Source organism: Ambystoma mexicanum, chromosome 6q (genome assembly GCF_040938575.1).
Source record: "Ambystoma mexicanum isolate Mex_15411 chromosome 6q, UKY_AmexF1_1, whole genome shotgun sequence".
Classification (NCBI taxonomy): Eukaryota; Metazoa; Chordata; class Amphibia; order Caudata; family Ambystomatidae; genus Ambystoma; species Ambystoma mexicanum.
This window is the reverse complement of record NC_090937.1, coordinates 20,444,400-20,459,700: the sequence shown is the minus strand read 5'-3', so window position 1 is coordinate 20,459,700 and position 15,301 is coordinate 20,444,400. Positions and strand designations below refer to the sequence as shown.

Below are 15,301 nucleotides of genomic sequence, written 5' to 3'. Positions count from 1 at the left end.
GTCAAAAAAGAGCGCTCTGCTCTTATGCAGTACCTTCAACTTTGCCGGGTACAGGAGCATGTACTTGATGCCTGCTGCTCGCAGCCTCCTCTTGACTGCCACGTAGCTGTATCTCAGTCTCTGCACCAGCAACGTATAATCCGGGTATGCTGTAATGTTGGCGGATGCTCTCTGTATTGTCCCACCTTTACGAAAATATTCCAGGATTTTCTCCCTATCTCTATAGTTCAAGATCCTCGCTATGATAGGTCGCGGTGGAGCCCCAGGTCGCGGTTTCCTCATCAAGGCCCGGTGCGCCCGCTCTACCGTGAATCCCTGCGAAAGCTTATCTGCTCCTATTTCTTGTAGGATCATGTTTTCAACATAGTTTGTAGGGTCTTGACCCTCCTCCCCCTCCGGCAGGCCGACCACCCGTATGTTATTTCTCCTCGCTCTTCCCGCCGCTTCTTCCACCCGATTTTCGAGGTTAGCAACCTGCTGTTTGAGCACATGAACTTCCTTTGCGTTAGTTGTGCTGACATCAGTATTGGTCTTTACTGCACTCTCCAGCCCACTTGTTCTCTCTGCCAGTCCCCTGACATCTTGCCGTAACAGGGCAAGTTCAGTCTCAACCGCATCGATTTTGCCCTCCAGGGCTGTCCGTAAGTCTGCCATTGCTGCGCCCCACTTGGTGCTCAGCTCCGATATAGCCGCCAGGATTTGGTGCTTATCTCCTTCTGGGGCTTCTTCGGCAGTAGTCGTGGACGCGCTCCGCTCCGATGTTGTGGAGGTCCTCTGCGCTTTCGCGAAGACCTCCATTGTGGGTTAGTCTGGCCTTGGTTCTCAGACTTTTCACCGACATGATGCAACCTTGCAAAGGCCGATGGACCTACAAGATGCAAATACCCATTTGCTGCGTCCCAACCCTTACAAGGCCGTTTCACGGTCCACCAGTCTAATCCTTTGTTCAGGATCGGTCGCCATTTTGTTTTGAGCGTACAGGTCTCGGCGCCACTTATTGTGTCCGTATTTGCTCATCCACTCCTCGGTGCGGCTTCGGGATGTAATCCCTACATGCTCGACGCTTCCACCTTATTGTGTGAACGCTGTCCTTCTTGTACGTTTCGTGTATACATCGTCCTGGTCTAGTGGGAGCCCCAAGGACGTGCCGCCCATCCCATGGCCCAGTGGCCCAACGCTGTGTACATCCTCTCGGGCTATTCGTGGGCTTCTCTCCGGTAGTCGGCCACTCACTGTTCCATCCACGCTGGACGCCTGCAGTCCGTTCACTGCCCGCCTGGCACCCGATTTCAAGTGCCGCCGGGGGTCCTTTTGTGTTGGCAAGCCGTCATTTTAGTATCCATTGCGCCGCTCTCGGATCAGGACTCAAAGTGGTCTAATTCAATCTGCTATGTCCACTTTCTCTCGCCGATACGCTCATCTGCTGCCTGAGGTATTCACCCAGATACAGTATCTTTTGTCACTAGAATCAGCCATCAACACATGCGTTTTGCTTCGAATCAATAAGTCGGATCACAGAGCTCCAAGGAATCGCAGCCTACTCCATGGCTGCTTAGCCACGCCCCCCCTGCTCTCTAACCTTGATGCTAATCACCACTCTGTCCTCATCCTACTCAATCTCTCTTCTGCTTTTGACATGGTCAACCATGGCATCCTGCTCAACCGGCTGCCTGATAACCTGGGTCTCACTGATCAGACCCTGACCTGGCTGACCTCTTTCCTCTCTGACCGACCCTCCCAGGTCCAACTTGGGTCCTTCCTCTTCTCTAGCTCACTCTCTCTACCTGTGGTGTTCCCCCGGGGCATAACCTTTCTCCCTCGCTATTCAGCCAATACCTGCCACCTCTCGCCCACCGAATTGTTGCTCTCTGCTCCAACTTTCAGTGCTATGTGGATGACACTCAGCTAGTTTTCAGGCTCTCCTCTGCTGCCTCTTCTCCCTCTCTCATCTCGATTGTCCAATCCAGGAGTGGTGTGCCGCCAATGATCTCTGCCTTAATGCCAGTAAGACAGAGATCCTTGTCATCGGCACACCTGCACCTTCCTTTCCTGTCACTCGCTGACCGGCCTCCAGTGGCCCTCTTCCTGCTCCCACCTGTGCGTCTAAGAACCTCAGGGTCATCTTCGACTCCACACTCTCCTTCCTTCCCCACATCTTTGTCTCTAAGAAGTCAAACTACCAACTGCACCTCCTCAGAGGTATTTGTTCCTTTCCTCATCTTCCCCCAGAAGCTCACTGTCTCCAGAGCTCTGGTTCTCTCTAGGCTAGACTACTGTAACAGCCTGTTTTTAAATCTGCCTGCCTCTACTCTCCGCCCTCTACAACTAATCCAGAACAGGACTGCAAGACTTGTCCTTAGCCTCAAGCCCAGGGATCATATCTCTCCAGCCCTGAAATTTCTCCTTTGGCTCCAATGGCTGCAAGGATCAAGTTCAAGACCCTCTGGGTTGTCCACAAGGCCTTCTGGGGCCTAGGACCGCGATAACTCCAACTCTCTCTTCGGAAATATCATCCTAATCGAGCGCTTTGCTCCTCCACCTCCAACTCCCTCAGGGTCAGTCGCTTCTCCAAGCAACAAGTTGGGGGTAGATCTCTTTCTTTGGCAGGCACCTCCCTCTGGAACAGCCTTCCTGCCTCTCTGAAACTAGAGCAGAACCATGTCCGGTTCCGGAAGCACCTCAAGACCTTCCTTTTTCCTTCCGTCTTCTCTCTTCCTCTCCCCTGCAGATCTCCTGTCCGACACTGCACCGGTCACCTGGCTACCCTCGGAATTCGGTCCCAGGTCCCTGCCCACCCAGTTGCACATCCGCAGTGCCTCCTGGCAACACTTGCACTTGGGTCTGTATCTGCAACCCTACATGCACCTATGGGACATCTGCTGTCTGCACTTTAATCCCTGCACTACTTGTTGTTTTTGATCCCTGGTATGGCACTTTCCCATCCTCCCCTCCCCCTGGCACTTTTTCCCCGTCCCCTCTCCCCTGCACTTGCGTGATCTCAATGTCACTAGGGCTAGTAAGATCGTTGTCTTTGTCCTCTCTGCTTTCCTCCCTTGCCTTGTCGCGCCTTGAAACACTTGTGTATAGGCGCGTTATGAACACCCTATCATATCACGATGAAGGAGCAGAGAAAGATCAAGAAGCAGAACAAGCAGCCGTATGGAAGCAGAAGAAGCCGAGAAGCCAAACAAACCCCGGGAAGCCTACTAGCGTGATCGTACAGAGTGGAGTTCCCACTGAAGGGGAGGCCGGCAGCAAGCGCTGCTGAGAACCAAAGGTGAAGCTACACACGTGAGCCAGAGAGTGCAGAGCGAAGCACCCGGCGAGCAGGCTTTCTGCTCAGGGAGAACCCGCTGACGTGAGCGGAGCTGCTAAGGCTGGGTAAGTGTCTGGGGCACTGGAACAACCGGGATGCTCCAAGGGACCGTGAAAGTCGTAGCGGTTCATGGCAACAGACACAGTTGCCTTTTTTTAAATACTGAATTGAATGAAAAACAGAACGTTACCTTAATTGAATGTTGGACTGAATGAAAACACGTAACGTTACATTTATTAAATACCTAACTGAATAAAACAGGCAAAGTTGTCTTTATTAAATGCTAAACCAAATGAAACATGCAAAGTTGCCTTTCCTGAACAACAGCATTGAATGAAGGAAGCAAAGTTGCATCTGTTGGTTAACAAATTGAATGAATCAAGCAAAGCAGCATTTTTTTTAATATCAAATTGAAGGAGGAAGAAAATAACATTACATTTATTGTATACTGTATTGAATGAAACATGCAAGGCTGCACTTTTTGAGTATTGAAAATCTGCATTTTGTAAAACAAGAATGAAAAGGAAGAAAAAGTGCATTGAATAGTAAACAATGAACGGAAAGTAATTATGCAAACCAAGTTAAATGAAAGACTCTCTGAGCAAAGTGGACGCCAAGGTTGAGAAACCACTTGTATGTTGAAGTTGTGGAGCTACAGTGTGGAAACTACTTGTTTGGCTGAATATTGAACTACTCAAGGAGACCTGGAACCTCCGGGTTGCATGACCTGCAATGGGTGGGCCGTGTGGTCTAAAACTGTGCAAAGACCAGAGAACCCCTTCATGATAACAAGCAAGTTTACTGTGGCAGATCAATGATACCAACCATTGGTGTATATCGGACTTGGGGAAAGGAGCCCTAAGTTGTAAATAATTGTTGAAACACGAAACCAAAGCTCCAATAGACTTCTTTTGTATCACCTTTGATATTGAACTTGGGCAAATGAACCCTGAGACATTTTGTCCTGAGATTGCTTATTGAACTTGGGGAAGGGTATTCTGGCATTTATAAAAGTGTGGAACTTTACTGCTTGAAATCCGAAAGAAGGTAAATTGAATATTGTCATAAGCTTAATGACTTTCACCATCATGATTACCGCTCTGCTGCACTGAACATGCTCGCATTGCCTTCCAAGCCTCATGCCCAGTCGGGGGCACTACCAGGTAAGGGCATCAATACCCCTTGTATGCCCATCACCTGCACAACTTCCCGCTGATCCGCCTCAAGGTCCTCAAGCACCAAAACCACTATCTGGCCCAATGTACCTGAAGCAAAACTGCCACCTTGTCCTGGAGCTCCGAGCCGTGTTCTGGGCCCTTGGGTCATTCCTCCTGACCCTCAAGGGCAAAGTGGTAAGGATCTTCACTGACAACACCACCATGATGTTCTACATCCGGAAGCAGGGAGGCACCAGATCCCCAGCCCTATTCAAGGAAGCGCAGGATCTGTGGCACTGGGCATTCGCCCAAGGGATGTTCCTGGTACCCTTCCATCTGGCAGGAATAAAGACCACATCGCCGACTCACTCAGCAGGGAGCTGCGCTTGTGCCACGAGTGGGAGCTGCGGCAGGATCAAGTGGATCTCCTATTCTGACATTGGGGCAATCTCCAGATCGACATATTCGTGACGGCGACGAACGCCAAGTGCCGGAGGTTCCCCAGCAGGTTTCCCCAGCCGGGGAGCATGGGCGATGCCTTCTCGTTCCCCTGGGACGGCCTATTCCTGTATGCGTTCCCGCCGTTTCTGCTGCGAATCAGTCAACTCAGACGGTCCCGGTGCAGGATGATCCTCGTCGCACCGATGTGGCCGAGGCAGATCTGATTCCCGGAACTTCTGGGCATGTCAGTGTCCCGCCCCCCTTGGTCAAACTACCGATGGACGTGGATCTTCTCGCCAGGGAAGGAAGCGCCATCCTCCACCACAACCCAGGATCACTAAACCTGCAGGCCTGGCTCCTGCAGCACTAAGGTTCGGAGGGTACGATATCCTGGCGGACTACAAGTAGGTGCTCGCAAAGACCAGGGCGTCCTCGACTCTCAAGTGCTAGGGACATAAATGGAAGAGGTTCTCTGTCTGGTGCCGTGCACAGAAGATTAACCCTCTGTGGATTACGGCCCCTCAAGTGCTGCCGTACTTGCTGTCGCTGGCCAAGGCGGGGCTGGCACATGCCTCCATCGAGATCCATCTGGCAGCTATCTCCTGCTACACCAGAACTCTGGGCATTCATCTCTATGGTCTCATCGCATGGTGAAGGAGTTCATGAAAGGACTGTTCTGATCGTTCCTGCCGGTGAAGGCTCCAGCCCCGACGTGAGAGCTCAACATGGTGCTGACTAGGCTCATGGGGCCGCCATTCGAGCCGCTGCATTCCGCACCGTTGAAGTTCCTGTCGTGGAGGACAGCGTTTCTTGTGGCCATCACCTCCGCACGACGAGTGGGCGGGATCCAGGCCCTCTCCTGTAAACCTCCATACCTGACATTCCACGAGACAATGGTAGTGCTGAGGAAGCTCCCCTTCTTCATGCCCAAGGTGCTGTCTGACTTCCATCTCAACAAGCCCTTGGTATTACCTGTTTTCTTCCTGTCACCTTCGTCGCCGGCTGAGAAGACTTTGCACTCGCTGGATGTGGCCAGAGCGCTGAAGTTCTTTGTGGACCGCACGAAGAGTTTTTGGAAAACATCACAGCTGTTGGTGAACTTTGGACCTGTGAACCAAGGGAAGGCCTTCTCGAAGGCTTCCATTTCCAGATGGCTCTCCGGCTGCATCATGCACTGTCACCGGTTGGCAAAACGACCGTTGCCCAGCCGTCCGAGAGCACACTCAACCAGAGCGATCGCTGCTACCACAGCGTTCCTGTCTGGTGTGCCCCTGCTGGACATTTGCAGGGCTGCTTCGTGGAGGTCGACACACACCTTCATGAGATTGGACCACATCGACCGGGATTCCAGGGAGGTAAGAGATGCGTAATGTTGAGTTGTTGAAATGCTTTATGTTGAGCCTTGCCACCTCCCGTGGTTGTGCATGTGTGTACTGCTATGTATTCTTGTATTCATGAGCATGTGAATCCATGCCAGACCCCATGCTGGAGAAGGAACAAGTTACTTACCTGTAACGGTTGTTCTCCAGCATGGATTCACATGCGAACCCTCCCTCCAACCCCTCTGCGGCTCTTCTCTTGGTCCTACTGCCACTTTACGTGCTACCAAATCTGAAGATGGCTGCCAGAGGAGGGGCTTAGATAGAGGGCAGTCATTGACTGGGGGGGGGGGCAGTGTGACCCAGAGACCAGTGATTGGTTATTAGTAGAAAGACAGTTCAGAAACGAAACTGAAACTGATTTTCTTCTTTACCGAGGGTTCCCAGTCCGACGACGGGGAATATTCATGAGCATGTGAATCCATGCCAGACCCATGCTGGAGAACAACAGTTACAGGCAAGTAACTTGTTCCTAATCCTCCTGCCACATGAACAGCCTAAGGATGGCTGTGTTGCTGTACCACTTGTCTTTTCTTCTGAAGAAACGTCGGCTGGGGAAAAAGGAACTTGGATTGCTTTCTCCAGCTACAGTGTGACTCAGGAGAGAGCAGCTACCTCAGTGGTCAAGACCGCCAACTTTTAAGGACTACCTGGGGGTGGGGTATTTTGAACACTTCAAAAATATTTTTGTCACCTCCATGAATTAACTTACCATGCCTCTCCATTGTTTTTATTTATTTGCATTTTTAAAGCGCTCACACAGCCCGTGGGCATTGAGGCGCTGTTACAGGAATTGTTTATTTTTCTTGTCTTAGTTGCGTATTTATAACACGCTTAAACACCCAGAGGTTTCTAAGCACGGACCTGGGGATCGAACCTGTGTTGCTTCGTGTCGTCTTGCTTCCAAGGCGTGCACGTTGCCGCTGAGCTATCCTCCCTGGACGACATGACAGAAGACATTTCCCTACAAAAATGATATATTACGCACTGACTGGTATTGCTCAAGATTGTGCCTTCTTTTTTCTTGTTTTTGGATCCTGCTTTGTGCTTTTGTATTTGCTCCTTTCAATAAAACCTACACATGTACCCTTTCCTAATGTTACTATGGCATCTTTACCCCCTGATCAGCATTATCATTGTGAATTAATGAGCAGAAATGTTTTGAACCTCTGCATCATACACACAAGATGGTTCAATGCAGCAATTGCTATATATGCCTTTGTAGAGGAAGGGATCTGCAACAGTTGCCCCTCGCGTTCTTTGCTTCATTTCATGTTATGCTTTACACATGGCTATATTACATATAGACACTATAACTATATTTAAAGGAATAGCCCAGGGAATAGTTAATATCGGCTATTCCTCCCATTCTTCTTCCTCCTCTTTCTATGCTGTTATAACAGCAGCTGCTGCGCAAAGGAGCCTGTGAATTTGTCATTCTCCCAAATGCTACTTTTCCTTTGTCAGGTGTGTTTACTCCTTTTTTTTCTCCCAGGCTAGTCTCATGACTGCGGCAGCCCCAGTTCTACCTACTACACAGCGATTGGATAATAACCGTCATTCATTTTCCATCCCTTCCCTGCACACCCGTTTGCTGCCAGGCACTTGCCTGGTTGCTCAAACCTCCTGATTCATCTGTATCGGTTAGTAATGCATTGATAATGCAAGATGTAGCAATACAAGAAATAATGGCTATTGACATAAGTACTGAGTCTCCTTTCTCTTCCCAACCTTTATATCAGAACTTGCGCTTATAAGATACCACATATAGTAGAACTGATGTTCAAAGGTCCGCTTCTGTAAATATACATGAAATGAACACCAGTTCTTTTTTCTCTGTCAGAAATGTCAGACAGTCCAGCGAAATCACAAATGACCTCTGTGTTTGTTCAGTTGCAGGCACTGCTCTCAAGCTAGGAAATAGCTTGCAGTCAAAATAGAACACACAAATACCAACAGGGGGTGACCGGCCCCCTGAGCTCAGGCCAAGGATAGAAAAAGAAAACATGTTGAGCTTCCCCCTGCATGTCTATTTGTATTTCACTAAACTTTGTTCACCCTGTCAGTGATTAACCATTCAAGGACCTTGTGTTATTTACGTGTTCTGTTAACAAAGCTGGAAAAAACATATATAAGGAGCTAAAGATTTTTGTAAGGCAGCAAGCACTAACGAAGCATAGGTTCTCACTTGCCTCTCTGCTAGAGTGCTTTTTTGATGCTAAATAAATGTATCTATGTGACTATCTTATTCAATGAAGGTGTCTCCTTCTTGGTTTATATTCCAGGCGGGAGAACCAAGGGGCTCACAGCTTTACTCTAATTTGCACCTTTTACAAATGCCTATAAAAGATTATTAGCACAGAGCCTGTCGGAAGTGTTTGGGTAAACGACTTTTTAAAATCCTTTGCAGATGGGGAGCAGGTGCAAGTGGATCTTGGTCACCTGGCCTAAGCCCTGCCCACCTGGTGCCTTCCTGGTTGCCGCTCCTTTCCCTACTTAAGGATCCCTCCAGCTTCTTTTCCTTTGCAGATGGGGAGCAGGTTGTTAGGCAGAATTACATGCAGTACCCTTTGGGAACACTATACGCAATTAAGAGCACAGGTGTAAGCACAACCTCCCCTAAGCCTGTACTACACCGTTATGTGGTAGCAGTGGCTGAGCAGCCAGACTCATCTCAAGAGTAATGTGAGCAATAAAAGATGTTACACAAAGGACTTGCAATCACAGTAGTTCAAACAAACACTATTCAAGGTTTCTTGGTAAACGAATATACATTTATTTACACAGTCAGTTGGAAAACATTCCACTAGTAAGAAGTAGCTCAATATCACAATCTTAATACACTACAGTACACAACCAATACGTTGCTGAACAAGTTAAGCTCCCCTGAAGTGGGAGCAAAATGGCTCTTCAGTTACTTTCAAAAGGGGTAGAAAGACAAAGGTTAAAAGAATTAAAGCACTCTTACTTTCATGGGCAGGGCACATAGTTTCAGTTCACTACAACAGGCAATTCAATTCAAAAGGCCTAGGCCAAAGTCAATGGTTCAGAGTCTTGTATAGGATAGCACAGTTCTGGTAGTAAACTGTTAAGTCTTTGCCAATGTTCTCAGAAGTATTTTTCCAGAAAAAGAGTTATAGATCGGATTAGGAGCGAACAAGACTCCAAAGTTGGGAAAGTTTTACAAACTTTCACCGCGGCAGAAAGGATTTCTACACTGCGTTTGCACAGTACCTTAATGATGAAGAAAAGCTGTAGATGAGGCAGTTGTTCCTGGCAGTTCCTGCAGAACTTCAGTTGTGGGGACAAGAAGCACGACGTCGGGAGGTTCCTGCACTGCCCAGGGGAGAGGCCACAACCTTGGCTAAACGTCGGTTTTAAGGTGCGAGTGCCTTAAAGTCCACAAACTGGTATCCTTCTCACTGGCTATCCGGTTTTCAACAGCACTGTGATGAAAATTCGACCAGTATCGAGACGGTGTCCAGGTGGTTTACGAGTTGATTGTTCCAACCAGCTCAGGGAAGAAGTCGTCCTTCAAGGAGCTTCTCTGTCGATGGAGTTTCAGGCAATTCGGACCTGCAGCAGGGCTTCACCGGGCAAACCAACGGTCCAGGAGTTGCAGCAGTCGTCTTCCTTCAGCTCGTCTTCGGTTCTTTCATTCCAGTGGTCGACTCTGACTTCCAAGTCCCTGAGACCTGCTATTAAACAGTTTTCTCCCATTCATTCCATTCTGTTTTTACAAAAGGGTCATGGGCGCCATAATGAAAAACATGGCTGACCCGATTTTTAGCTACCGGTGTTCGCGGTCGGGAAAAATCATGGTAGTTCGTTGTAAAACCAGTGCCACCAGCCATTTCAAGAGGAAAGGGTAACATTTGACTGTTACATGAGTGTTTAGACACAGGGGATGATAGGCAACCCCTCCAGCACTCTATAGGAAGATAGTGTGCGCTGGGTCTATAAATTAAAAAAGACTAGCAAAGTCAATTTAACTTCACATGCTCTGGGAGGCGGTAGTCAGTCCCAGAGAAGGTATTTAAACCTTGGGGAGTCTGAAAGACACCCCTGTGCCACTGCACTGAAGGTGCTGTGTGACACATAAGAAAAAGATGATGCCTATGGAGGTGTTTTAAAAACCTCATAACCAAAGAACAGAAAAATAAAACCCACATCAAAATACACGAAAGAGTGGGGAAAAAAGGCTCACACTCTTTCCAGGTAATAATTAAAATCTTAGAAATCCAGAAAAGTTGCTGGGGGTCTCAAAAGGTAAGGGAAATTAGCACATTCTTGAGAATTCTCCCTAACACAGGTGCAAGTGGATCTTGGTCACCTGGCCTAAGCCCCACCCACCCGGTGCCTTCCTGGTTGCTGCTCTTTTCCCCCCACCCACGCGGTGCCTTCCTGGTTGCCACTCTTTTTCTACTTAAGGATCCCTCCAGCCGCATTTCTTTTGCAGATGGGGAGATGGTGCAAGTGGATCTTGGTCACCTGGCCTAAGCACCACACACCTTCTTAGCCCTGCCTCTTCCTTCCTGCTCTTAACTCTTAGATCAAGGGTGCGAAGGGCAGACAAAAGGGCAATTCTTGTTTGGACTTGTTCGGACCAGGAGGATCCAGGGCCCGAACCCCTGCTCAGGCAGCAGGTAAGGATGCACCAACATATGTTTACTCCCTCTGTCCCCACAGGCCATCCCCACCCCTTTAGTCCCCCTGTGATGTTGCGCTGTGCCCCCCCCTTCTTCTCGCACACAGGTGTTGCCTGTTTTGCTTGATTCTTGTTCTACCCTGATCCCCCTCCCCTGCTCCAGCCTACTTCTGCAAGAGTCTTGTGATACATTCATGTTTCACCATCACCGTATTGTGGCCAATGCTGGATTTGACTTTTATGAACTTCATTTATTCACAATGTGTCACCCTTTCTCATGGTGGCCCTGAATCATGCTGTTCCCATCTTCATCTTGCATCCAGGCTTGCAACATTATGTGTTACTACTGACCTCTCCAATTGTATTTGCTCTCCCCTCTTGTTTCTCCACACTTTTGGACTGCTTACTCTCTGTTCTCTCCTCCTCTCCCTTTTCCTATCTCCTCCCCTCCTCAACTTACTTTCTTCTATGCACTTACTCTATCAGAATTGTCCCTAGACCTAGTATGATAGCAACCTACTCTGTCTCTTCCCCCCTTCCCTTACTTGTTCCCCCCCGCACCTCCTCCAGCACTATCTGAAATGTCAGGCCTAGTACGACAGTCGATTGTTTTGTTCCTCCCCTCCCTTTCTGCACCCATCTCCCTCACCTTTTGTTTTCTGTGGCTCTACCAGAAATGTCGTCAGGCCTAGTACGGTAGTCGCCTGTCTGTTTCCATTTCATTCCCACTCTCCCCCTCCCTTCCTTATCTATGTCTTAGCTCTTGCACTATCTGAAATGTTGCCAGGCCGAGGACGATAGTTGATTTGACATCCTTACTGTTCATGGCCTGTAAGAATGTCATTTTATTTTCCCTTGTTCCCTCCCTTGCCTTGAAGCGCTTTGAAAAACATTGTGTATACGTGCATATCATATTAAAAAAATGTGTTTCCTGTTGCCCACATTTTATCTGATTGCATGTTCTGTAATGGGTGTAATGTCTGCTTTTCCTTTGTTGATGCCAATTTCCACACCGGTATTAGGAACTGTCGTGAGGTTCTGGCATCTGAGGGGGTCAAAGTTTTTGAAGACCCTAAGGCCGAGTTGTGCTATATTGATAATTCTTGGTATCATTGGCAGGAGGTGGTGGGAACTGAGGAGGATGTCCCTCCCTCTTCTTTTAAGCTCCCCATTGAGGGTTGCTGGAATCCCAGGTCTGGAAGTAACTCCGAGTCCTTTATTGATCCCAATTGTCCCATCATCGATTTGACCAGATCTGAGTTGGAACAGATCTCATTAGCACCCTTTCAGATCTCACAGTTGACTCGGGATAAGGTGTATGCCTTTGCTACCCAGGCCCCTCCATTGAAGGAACGTTATGGATTCTGGGACTATAGCGGAGAGGAAGGCTCAGCATAGTCCTAGTGAGGGCCTGTTGGTTGATGGCTCTCCTCTCTCTGATGTGCTGTTTGTGTTACCCCTAGCTCCCAGCCTGCACAGTTATTGGTGTGCGCTTCTTGGAATTAGGGGACATTAATACCAGACTAGGCTATCCTGAGTCCATGTCACTATTTGAAGGGGCCGATATTTTAATACAGGAGTCCTGGGTGACTAAGGATGTTGCTGTTGATAGGTTAGGTTTAGGGACTACTCTGTGCCGGTGCAGAGAAGTTCCAGGGGGCACTGCCATAGAGGGCTGTGCATCTTGGTTAAGTCTTTCCTTGTGAGTGAACCCTTTCTCCTGGAATTTTCCTGCCCCTTTTTGCAGGCGGTGAGAATCCACAGAGTGGGTGGCCGTGACGTGTTGATGGTCAATTTTTATAATTGCCCCATGCCCAATTTGGCAATAATAGTCTTTAAATTCTAGCCACTGTGATGGATGGTTTGGTTAGTTGGGTTGCTGCAAATGATTTATTTCACATCTGCGTGGTGGGGGTTTAATGTCAAGCTGGGTAAAATGTAACTGAGGCTAAGGGCGTCGTGCGTCCTAATTCTAACATCCAGTGACGCCGGCCATCGAAGGTCCTCGAGGGCGGCGTATTGACGTCATCGACACAGGACGCAGACGGCAAAGATTTTCTGAAGCAGCACACCTGTGGTGATTACATGTCATAGATATGGAATACGTCGGAGGACCCAATCCCCTCGAAGTTCCTCTTTGGGTGAGGGTTGCACGCAGCCAATGGTTGCTTCCCAGAGTATGTTCCGGGGAATTTTACTTTTCTCTCAATGTTGGGTCGCTCTACTATTGATTATTTCCACGTCCCAGTAAAATTCTGGTATTGTGTTAGTGGGTTCAGGGTGCTGAACGACTTATGCAGTGATCACTTCCCTATTTGACTTGAACTCAGGCTCCAGGGTAGGTCACTTCCCGTAGGCTTGACCAATTTTCGGGAGGTGTCACCTGGTAGCCTGAAGTGTCGGTTGAAATGGCAGCTAGTGGATTGTGAAAGTCTGCAGAGGGATATCGTCAGAAACATTTGGCAGATTTTTTAAAGTTATTTTTCTGGTAATCCTGATCAGGGCGTTATTTGGTCTGATTTCCTACTACTCTTGACTAATCTATCTGCCTCATTTACTTTGAGGGTGGGTAGAAGGAAGGGCAGCCCGTATCCTAAGTGGTTTAACAAAGAGTGTGCAAAATTGAAGTCTTCCTTGTTAAGAACCTTGAGGAACCCCTTGTCTACAAAGCTTCATATTACTATGGTTCGAGATATCTATAAGAAAGCCATTGCTTGTAGAAAGCATGATATTGAAGTAGAGTCCTGGGAGGAATTAATTCATTCTTCTGTTAGTAACGTTGTTACTCTTTTGTGACATTGTTAATAATGGGCCCTTTTACACATATTGAGCCCTTTTACAAATTTAAGTTTGTTGATACTAATGCGATGGTTCTTGATCAGCATTGGGTAGCCCATGTTTCCTCTCTATTTAAGAATAGTCTTGTGGATGTGGTTATTGATCAACCGTTTGCCTCAGAGACTAAACAATGATCTGCTACTGAAGACAACATTGTTTTTACAGTTGGGGTATTTTGTCAGCTATTTAGAGTCGAGCCAGGAACAAGGCCCCTGGTCCGGACAATGTCCCTGCAGACTTGTTTGTGCTGGAGGCATTCATCCTGCCTCCTGGTCTCGCACCTTTTTATAAATAAGGGGGCAAGGGCGCTTCCAGCATCTTACAGACCAATCTTCCTTTTATATTCAGTATTGAAGATCTTGGGGAGGGCCATCCTAGGGAGACTGGGTCCTGGGTGAAGAGTATAAAAATGTTCCCCCCTATTCAGCTGGGTTTGAGACCAGGTCTTGGAACCGCAAAGCAGGTTTTGAAGCTGTACTTTGTGGTGGCGCACTCATTATTAATCAAGGAGGAGCATATTTTTCCGGCCTTCATTGATTTGAGCATTGGGTTTGATAAGCTAAATCGTCTTAGGTTGTTCAGTGGGCTCAGATCCATGAATTGCACTGGCGGCTCTCTTGGAGAGATTACACCTTTCATCTGTGGCTCAATTGAGGAGTGGTCTCGCTGGACATTGTGCCCTTCTTTTTCAGCTGGAATGTGGGGTGCACCAAGGCTGAGATTTGGTCCCTCTGCTATGTTGTCTTTATATGAACAGCCTATATAACCATTTACTTAAACCCAGCTCCGATTGTTCTAGGCTGGGCAAATAGTCCTATTAACTCGTACCCCCATCTCCTTACAATGCCTTGTTGATGATTATTCTCGATTCATGGTTACTCTGGGGTTGAAGATAAATGTACAGAAATCAGATGTTATGGTATGCTGCAGGGGGAAGCGACCCACAAGGTTCTCAGCTATTTTCTGCAAGGGGCGCTAATCCCAAGAGTGGATTATTTTGACTATCTGGATGTGAGATTTTATTTTAACTTTGGGGATCAGACATATGTTGAGAAGCAGTACTTAAGATTTAATCAGGCAATTGGGGGTAACCAGAGCCTTGGGCTCATTTAAAACGAAGGCAATTGAGCTTGTCCTCAAAGCTTATGGTAAAGCTGCTTCTGTTGCGAGATATGGTATGAAGCTGTGGGGCTTTGTTAAAACGGAGCCGATTCAGGTGGTTAAGAATACCTTTTTTAAGTGCATTTTGGGGTTACCTGGGTCTACCCCCAAGTTTGCAGGTATTAATCAGTTATCTGGTGCTTACAGACCCCTATTTGAAGATTCCCTGGCTTAGGTATGTTAAAGCCCTGCTGGCAGATGCGAGCGTGGGCCATTTTTTCTCTACGACAACTCTTATCTTTTACGGTCGTAAAATTTGAGAAAGCCAGTGTACTCCAGCTGATAGGATAGGAGAGTCTTGGGAAATTAGGAAGCCAGTTAACAGGAAACATTTGATAACACATCTCCTGGCCTTCAGAAA

The 15,301-nt window shown here is 47.9% G+C and overlaps 1 protein-coding gene across 6 annotated transcripts in view; it reads left to right on the top strand.

Moving 5' to 3' along the window:
• The window catches only part of ABRAXAS1 (abraxas 1, BRCA1 A complex subunit), a 403,189-nt gene that overhangs the window by 341,688 nt on the left and 46,200 nt on the right, over positions 1-15,301 (top strand). The gene's annotated exons all lie outside the window — the stretch shown is intronic.